Genomic DNA, 9,106 nt, shown 5'->3' on the forward strand with positions numbered 1-9,106 from the left:
AAGAAAATATTCGGGAATCAATCTAAACAAAAGAGGTGAAAGCTATGGATAGCAGTACAGAGATTCCTAAGAAAACTTGGAATGAAGCCACCACTTGACCCAGTCATCCCACTCCTAGATTTATACCCAAAGGACTTAAAATCAGCATACTACAGTGACACAGCCACATCAATTGTTTGTAGCAGCTCAATTCACAATAACTAAACTATGGAACCAAACTAGGTACCCTTCAACAGATGAATGGATATAGAAACATATACACAATGGAATATTACTCAGCCTTAAAGATGGATGAAATGATGGCATTTGCCAGTAAATGGATGGAACTGGAGAAATGTTATGCTAAGTGAAATAATTCAATCCCAAAAAATCAAAAGTCTAAATGTTCTTTCTGATATGTAGATGTTGACTCACAATGGATGGGTACTGTTGGCAGGGGGTGCTGTTAGAGGTTCACCAGATTGGACGTGGAGGAATAAAGGGAAGGAAGGGGAAATGTGAATAGGAAAGACAGCAGAATGAATCAGACATAATTCTCTTCTACTCATATATGAAAACATGATCAGTGTAACTCCACGACATGTACAACCACAAGAATGGGAAGTTATACTCCATGTATGTGTGATTTGTCAAAATACATTCTACTGTAATATATAACAAAAAAGAACAATTTTAAAAATAAATAAAACAACAAAAATTAACTAGTTATTAAATTGATCAAAATAAAATTTCTAAAATGAATCTTAACATTTTCTATGAATAAATATTTAGTGATAAATTCTTAAGGTCACATAGAGAGAGCTGAGAATATAGTTCAGTTGGTAGAGTGCTTGCCTAGCATGCACAAGGCCCTGGGTTCAATCCCCAGCACCACCAAAAAAAAAAAAAAAAAAAAAAAAGTCACATAGGGACCGATTTCTTTTTTCCATTACATATGATAGATACTCCTGGTCAGAACAACCACGTGTCATTGTTTATTCATTTATGAAAGATTTACATTTCATAGATATCCATGAGCCCTTTATAATTAAATAAATAGCTTTTCAAAAAGATGTATTACTTGTAAATATACAAAGCAAGGGAAAACTTTTTCTTATTTAAACAGGTATTCAGCTATCCTACCACCCTCCGTTCCTTCATTTAAAAAAAAAAAAAAGAAAGAAAGAAAGAAAGAAAAGAAAATGTAAGGGAAAAGAGTCAGAGAAAATACCTGGGGTTAGAGGAAACTCTAAAGAATATAAAAGCAAAAAGAATAATAATAATAATAATATAAAAGCAATTCATCTGACAGCTGATGGTTGTTTATTTGGCATCTAAACTTACTTCTATGAATAAGCACTTTATTTGTAAAGCATGTGATTGCCTTGGAGAAGGTTATAGAAATTTGCAGTGCCTTTTTCAAAAAATAATTTTGAAAAATATTTCTGAAAAGAAAGTATAAGTCAGATATCTCTATTTCTAAAGGCTGGGCAAGAGAATAAAAAATATGAAGAGGCCAAGTCAAGGAAAATACTCAGAGTCAGCCCTGGGGTAGAGTGCTGGTGTGTGTGTGTATGTGTGTGTGTGTATGTGTGTGTGTGTTTCCACTTCTGTCTTTATCTCTGGGTTTGCAGACTACTCTTCTTCTATGCCTCTCCAATTTCTTCTACTATGTGCTTCATCTATCCATCCACAGAAAAGATGGTTCTCCCTTTTCTCTTGGCCTGTACTTCTCAATTGTTGTTTTGTAGTTTATTTTATACAAGTCCTACATTCTGCCCCTTGCCCTAAATCTTGGGAGTCTGCTCCACTAAAATAATGGCCAATGGGGTGCAGGGTAAACACATTTGGTCTGATGGTTCAAAATGCCCTAATGTGTGGAGAGAGGAGTGAGGGAGAAAGGTCTGATGAGGAGGAGAGAGAGCTTGTAAATATTTGATAATTTGTAAAATTGTACAAACGCTGATCTAAAATATGTAACTTCCACCAAGGCCAAAGCCCAGATCCTCACGTCCCACACAGCCAACAAGCCCTTACTGAGCACCATGAAAGCTGCAGACACTGTGCTGACCCATAGACAGGAAGCAAACTCAAGGGAGAACACGTTCCACTCTCTTGGATTTTAAAATGCTGTCTAACAAATGACATAGGCATGTAAACATGACTAATTATAAAGCAAACCATATTATAGTAAACTATAGGAAAGTTATGAAAGTATGGAGAATCGTGTAATCCTACTTATTCATATATGTAATTTATATCCTCTTTTAAGCTATCTTAAAAATTTAATCTAATGTTTTCTGTATAAAAATCTCAGCATATTTAATTTGCTCTGGGTCATTCTTCTACCCTCAATACTTTGAAGGCATTTTGGCCCATTGCCTTACAAACATCTTTGTTTTCCAAGCATGATTTTTTTTTTTGTGGTAGACTGGGACTAGAGTGGCATAGATGCAGCCTGCTCAACAAACATGCTAACAAGTATTTTATCCTCAATAACAGTGGCAGATCCCTAGCTCCTTGGATCTGTGGATTGGTAGTTCCCATCTTCAAGCGTTCTTTAAATGAAAGGATATTTTCATTTTTTGGAAAGACTAATGGCAAAGTTGATCTTAAATATGCTAGCATAAGATGTCAATTCTCTGTAAGTAATAATGTGAAAAGTGGCCTATGAAGAATTCCTGACTGGGTCAGTAATACTTGACTAATCAAAAGTTAGGAGACCATCTGAAATGCCCACCAGTGTACATGAGACAATTATAACTTCTCCCTATGTTCCTGCCATGATTTCACTCAAATGTGTAGTTGTGTCAAACTGGTTGGCAACATGCCAAAGGCAGAATGGATTTATATCAATATACACCAAGAACTGAGACATGGTTTCTTAAGGAGCAGAGAAACCAATATAGTATTGTACAAGTAGCGAGACATGAATTTCAACCAAGGAGGGAGAATTTTATCAACTCTCACAAATTCCTTTTCCAAAAAAGCTAGTCCCGAAGGACAAGTTGTCAAGCCTTTTTTTTCCCCCTGTGTTTCTAATCCTAAAGGCTCATAATGGATTCAAAATTATTTATAAAAACACTAAAAAATATGAGGAGTATGTTTTTCTAGAAAATGTTTTGGGGACTGGGGTTGTGACGCAGTGGTAGAGAGCTTGCCTGGCATGTGTGAGGCTCTGGGTTCAATTCTAAGCAACACATAAAAAATAAATAAATAAATAAAGGTATTGTATCCATGTACAACTAAAAATATTTTTTAAAAAAAGTTTTGGAGGGGGCTGGGATGTGGCTCAAGCGGTAGCGCGCTTGCCTGGCATGCGTGCGGCCCGGGTTCGATCCTCAGCACCACATACAAAGATGTTGTGTCCGCCGATAACTAAAAAATAAATATTAAAAAATTCTTTCTCTCTCCCTCTCTCACTCTCTCTTTAAAAAAAAAAAGTTTTGGAGGTAGTCAATTTGGTATCATAAGATGCAATAAATTCCCACACCTTTAAGTTCTCAAGCACTAAGTAGATTTTCCCCTTATCAATATAGAAATTATTATTCTATAAATTCCTCTTGAGTTCCAAATAGTGTTCATCAGGGCAATAGTGAGAAGACATTCCTTTCATTGACATTAAAATCATCCTACAATTGCCATCATATTATAGTATTATGCTATTCCGCCCATGTGTGAGGACCATGTATTTACATGTAGCATATCTTTTCTTGGAGTCTTCAGTCAAAACGAGCTGCAAGAAAAAGAAATTTGCAACATAAGTGAAGTAAAACACATAAATATGCACAGTTGTTCAATTTAATATTGTCCTGACATGTGCAGTTATTTTCATACCTTTGAGTATTTCACCCAAAAATACCTTGAACATTTATCAAGTCTTGGCTAAAATCCATTTGCTGCATTATAAATGCATCTATGAAGGACATTATATATTTCTTGATCTACTTTTTCTCTCTTTAAATTGGCCTAGTGGCTAAAATCTTTTATGCCCAATCACTGACTAGATTTTGCTCTCTCAACGGTTTCCACTCTATTCAAGTTGGGGGCGGGGGGACCCAGCATGGCAGGACATCATCAGCCCCACTAACAGCATCACCAGCTGCATTTACTTACAGAACTTTATGTGCCTGGCATCATGCTAAGTATTCCAAACACATGATCTCAGTTATTCTTCTCAACAATCCAATGTGAGAAGCACTTTTATTAGTTACATCCATTCTCTGGAAAAGGAAACTGAGGCTGAGAGAAATTCAGTAACTCATTCAAGATGATACGGTAAAAGACAGAGCAAGTTTTAAACACACAAATCTGTCTTGACACCAAAAACCATGCCCTTAGCCCCAATCCCCAAATTGCCCACTTCCAACTTGAAAACAGGTGCCTGGTGATTATAGAACACCCTCCAAAAAACATAAATGTAAAACAAAGGATATTAATGTATTTGGCTAAAAATAAACAATGTGATATGTAGACTTCAATGGAAAGCTGTTGATTTTATTCATTTTTTATTCATACCCTATTTTGTCTTGGGGTTCAAATAAATTTAAAATTAAAAATATCTTCATAAAAAAGCAGTTGGTTGTCAAAAACAGAAAATGTTTGAACCAGAGTTATGCCGGCAGCCATGAGCACATGTCTGTCTGCACCCTCTTTCTTCCCAGAGTCTAATGGGAAAGCATGAAGTTGACGTAAACTCCAAGTTTCCTGGGGTTTGGCAGGCTGTCTCTTCCTAAGGGTTGGTATGACCACACAAGCAGTCCACACAGCTGCTCTGGACCAGGCCACTCAGGGTGTGGCCATTTAGATGAGCGTGGGAGGTAGCAGTGAGCTGACCACAGGGCCATGTTCCTGTAATGGCCCTTTCCGAATCCAGGTGGTTAAGGAGGTCTCCATGTTCTCCCCCACCCCTCTTGCACTCCCCCACTTAATGCAGAAAGTTTGGTTGGATGGTGGTAAGCTTCCACTCCAAGCAGAAGAACAAGCTGGGGAGCCAAAATCCCACACCTTTGAGGGTAATGCCAGGTTTCCAAGCAGCCCTGGTGCCTATTTGCAGGAGCACTTGGGTTTACCCAGACCTGTCAGTACACCGTGTGAGCGTTCATCCCACTGATGTGACTAAGCCAGGAACTTGCTCTGCTGTGGAGGTGGGCCTGTCCTTTTCGTTCCTCCAAGGATTTCCTGGGAGTTGAAGGATCATGAGGCATTGCCAGAAGAGCATGTGCAGGTGGCAGGTAAGGTTTCACCTCAGCAGAGAACTAGCACTTTTTTTTCTTTTTCTTTTTTTTTTTTTTAACGACAAGTCAAAAGCCAGCTATTAACACAGGAGGCTCACAGGGAAAGTCAAAAAAGAAAAGCATATTGGCATTCACATTAGATAGAAAAAGGATCCATGGAGCTGTTAGAAAACCCGGAGGGAAACAGAAGCCAAAGAAGTTTTCCTACTTACACACTAATGATGTTTATCCACACAGGAGACTACTTCTGTGCTAGTACTTTATATACAATTTAGAGGCCATTAAAATTTAATTTAAGATAATTCATTATAAATGTATTTTCTATTGGAAGCTTCAGAACTCAAACATCTCAGTAATCTCTGTTTTTTACTGACACTTGTTTTGCTTCCACCACCAAGGGAAAAGTGCAGGTAGAGTCGCCCACCAAAAATAATTGACTCCTCCCTCCAACCCTGCTGCTGAATATTCAAACACACAGCTGTGGGAGGAAGTGAGAGGCAGAAAACTTGACAGCAAAGAAAATCTCTCTGTTTTCCATAAAATTCAGGCACTTTGGCAGTTGGGAGGTGTGTTTTCCAGAGTGTTAGACACACTTCTTCAGTCCTGATTGAGAATGTTGTTATCAGCATCCTGTAATTGCAAAGGCCAAAATTAAATATTAATTTAAACGACATAGGAATGAACAAAGGGTGGGAGAAGCTGTCTAATAGAAATAACAAAAAAAAAGTCTATTTCCAAGGGATTATCTACATCAATTTACATGGATAGTTAACTAGGTCCATATCTGAATATTGCATTTCAACATGCAGTAATGAAAATCAATAGAAACGTTAGAATCTAGGCCCTAACCTTTTATCTGACATTGAGCAAGTTACTTATGCATTCTAAGTCTCAGGACTCAACTGAAAAATGCAGTAAAATTTTATCTAGGTATTACAACGTAATAAGAAATGAAATCTCTCACCAGTTGGTAAACTTCATGAGAGCAGCGATCTGAGCTTTTTGTGTTTTTCCTGCACCTTCAGTAGCTGGGATTTTTGGGGCATTCAAATATTTGTTGAATGAATGAGGAGTGCTATGACAATAAAAGAGAAGCCATCTGTGAAATGTCTGTCCCATAACTGTTTAAAAAATGTTAATGCCCTTGTTAACCCCCACTAGATTCCAACTTCTTTCCCATCATATTAATCCAAATGACTAAGGCTAAACTCAAAGTCATAGAACAGGCTTACGTTCAGATAGTCTTATACATTTGCATTATGAATTATCTTTGAGTACTTCTTTTTAACCTCTTGTCAAGTTCATTAGAAGTACTATTGATTGACCTCCAGAAGATATTTCAAATCCATCCACTTCTGGATGTCACCACTGCCCCTATCTATTCTAAGCCATGATTCCCTAAGTGGCTTCTTGCAATAACCTCCTAACTGCCCTCTCTTATTCCACTGTGTCTTTGTCATGCATTGCTGGATCTCCAGTTTCATTTCTACCATTCTCCCTCCTGCCCATGCTCCAACTCCACTGACCTCCTTTTGGTTCCTCACATCACTCTTTTTGGTCTCAAATCTTCATACTTATTATTAGATCTATTAAAGCATACTTTTACCCCAGCCCTGATGTGGGTGGTTGCTACAAATGCACAAATCACTCAAATATACCTGTTCAGAGAGGTTCCCCTGATTACCATACTTTTTCCATACCATGTTTCTTCATATTGATGATCTATTTGCTCATTTACTAATTCTTGGCTATAATCTGTCCCACCACTTACTGATTATGCAGTTGGGCAACATACATAACCCCTCTTATCTATGTTATCTTCACCTAGAAGATAAAGGTGATAAATATTACTAATATAACTAGAGTTGTGGTAAATCCAGGGGGTATCATGTGAAAAGAGTTACCTAGAATATATACTTGCTCACTTAGCATTAGCTATGTTTATTATTTTATTGTTATTTTCACCGGCCACAATACAGTTTCTGTAAGGGTGGGATCCACATCTGTGTTTTTTTCATCACTGTATTGTTATTTCCTGGAGCTGTGCTGACCCTAACTCATAAAGAAATGTTAACTAAATGAGTAAATTCCACCTAAGCAGGGCATTTCCGTTGAAGAGCTACTTGTGAATCAATACACAGACGTGTTGAAATGTACATAGGTTAGTTTGCTGAAGTACATCATATAAGATAGAAAAGAGGACTTGTTCTGTGACCATGTCTCACCAACCCTCCCACAACCACTCTGGTGAAGCCACAGGAATGACCTTGGAAGCCTCCTAAGAGGTCTCCCTTCTCCTACTTTCATCTCCCTACAATCTATTCTCTGCACAGAAGTCATGTGATCCTACTAATATATCAGGTTATGCCATATGTGCTTTTAAAATTGTCCAATGTGCATGGGGATATAACTCAGTAGTAGAGCACTTGCCTAGCCTGCACAAGATCCTGGATTTGATCCCTAAAACTGAAGGAAAAAAAATCCTTCACTGGCTTCTTATCCGACATGGAAGAAATTTCAAATTCTTTGCTGTAGCCTAAGACTTACACATTCTAGCTGCTGCCTCACTCTTCAAACTCATCTTCTCTCACTCTGTTCCCTGGTGCCACCCTCCCGCATAACTGACCACACAACTGATCAGGGAAAAAGTAGGTTTAAAAATCATGATAGAATTGAACATAAACTTTTGGGACTAGGGTTATAACTCAGTGGTAGAAGTATCAGAGAGGAAATGGGAGGAATGAAAGACTGACCAAGAGATCCAGTATTTGCAGAGAAGAAATAACCTCTCCCCCCACCGCCAAAATACAAATTTTAACAAATACATAAAGTTACAATTTAAGAAAAATTTATTGAAATATGGATTTGAATCTCTATATCACAAGGACAAGCTGTGCCAGGAATGGTTATTTAAAGTTGAGTTCTCTTTTTATTGTCAGGTATATACTGTTTACATTATATTTCTTCACCATAAGCTTCAATGTGTGTTGCTCATAATTGTGCAGTTAGACTCATTTAGTGAAAACCGTGAGTCCTTTTGCTGCAATTTTCTTAGTTTATCTCTTGATTGTTTGAAAATTTTCTTCTAGTAGTTTCCTTCTAGTAGTGTCCATGAGGACAATATTCTAAGAATTCGCCCATATTTAAGATCATCTGTACTTTTTATTTCTGTGTGACAGTGTGGCTCTCTTTCTTTGTGGAGTATTCCACAGGCATTGCTCCATTGTTTTTCTTATTGATAAGTGCTTAGTGATTCTGATATATCCTTCCTTATTAAGTAATAATTTTTTTCCTGGCTGTTTAATCCTTTCTTTATTTTAAACTTGTATATTTTTGTTAGGATGAGAGGAAAAGAAAAGAAAGTGATTAGAATGGTGAAATTCCACCTTCAAGAGCCAAGAATCAAATGCTACTATTTTGAACTGGCAGATAACCATATACAATTCTACCAAAAAAAAAAAAGACATTAAGAAAGGTGGGCTGGGGATGTGTCTCAAGTGGTAGCGTGCTCACCTGGTATGCACGGGGCACTGGGTTCTATCCTCAGCACCACTTAAAAGTAAAATAAGGATGTTGTGTCCACTGAAAACTAAAAAATAAATATTAAAAAATTCTCTCTCTCTCTCTCTCTCTCTCTCTCTCTAGCTCTTTCTTTGTCTCTCTTTCGTAAGAAAAAAAAAAAAGAAGAAAGGTAATTGAACCGGGCATGGTGGTACATGCCTGTAATCCCAGAAACACAGGCAGCTGAGGAAGAAGATGGAAAAGTTTGAGGCCAGACTCAGCAATTTAAGGAGACTCTATCTCAAAATGAAAAATAAAAAGGACTGGGAATGTATCTAATTTAAGCACCCCTAGTTCAATCTCTGGTACAAAAAAAAAAAAAAAAAAAA

At 37.4% G+C, this 9,106-nt stretch overlaps 1 long non-coding RNA gene across 1 annotated transcript in view; it reads right to left on the reverse strand.

Annotated features, from left to right (window-relative positions):
- Positions 1 to 3,942: 3,942 nt before the first annotated feature.
- The window catches only part of LOC125617142, a 37,711-nt gene continuing 32,547 nt past the window's right edge, over positions 3,943 to 9,106 (reverse strand). Inside the window, exons 3-4 of the long non-coding RNA XR_007348013.1 lie at positions 6,181 to 6,291; positions 3,943 to 5,846 (exon numbers count right to left, since the gene is read on the reverse strand). This is a non-coding gene — a long non-coding RNA (uncharacterized LOC125617142). The remainder of the gene's footprint in view (positions 5,847 to 6,180; positions 6,292 to 9,106) is intronic.

The sequence above is a fragment of the Marmota marmota genome, unplaced genomic scaffold (assembly GCF_001458135.2).
Source record: "Marmota marmota marmota unplaced genomic scaffold, marMar, whole genome shotgun sequence".
NCBI classification, from domain to species: domain Eukaryota; kingdom Metazoa; phylum Chordata; class Mammalia; order Rodentia; family Sciuridae; genus Marmota; species Marmota marmota.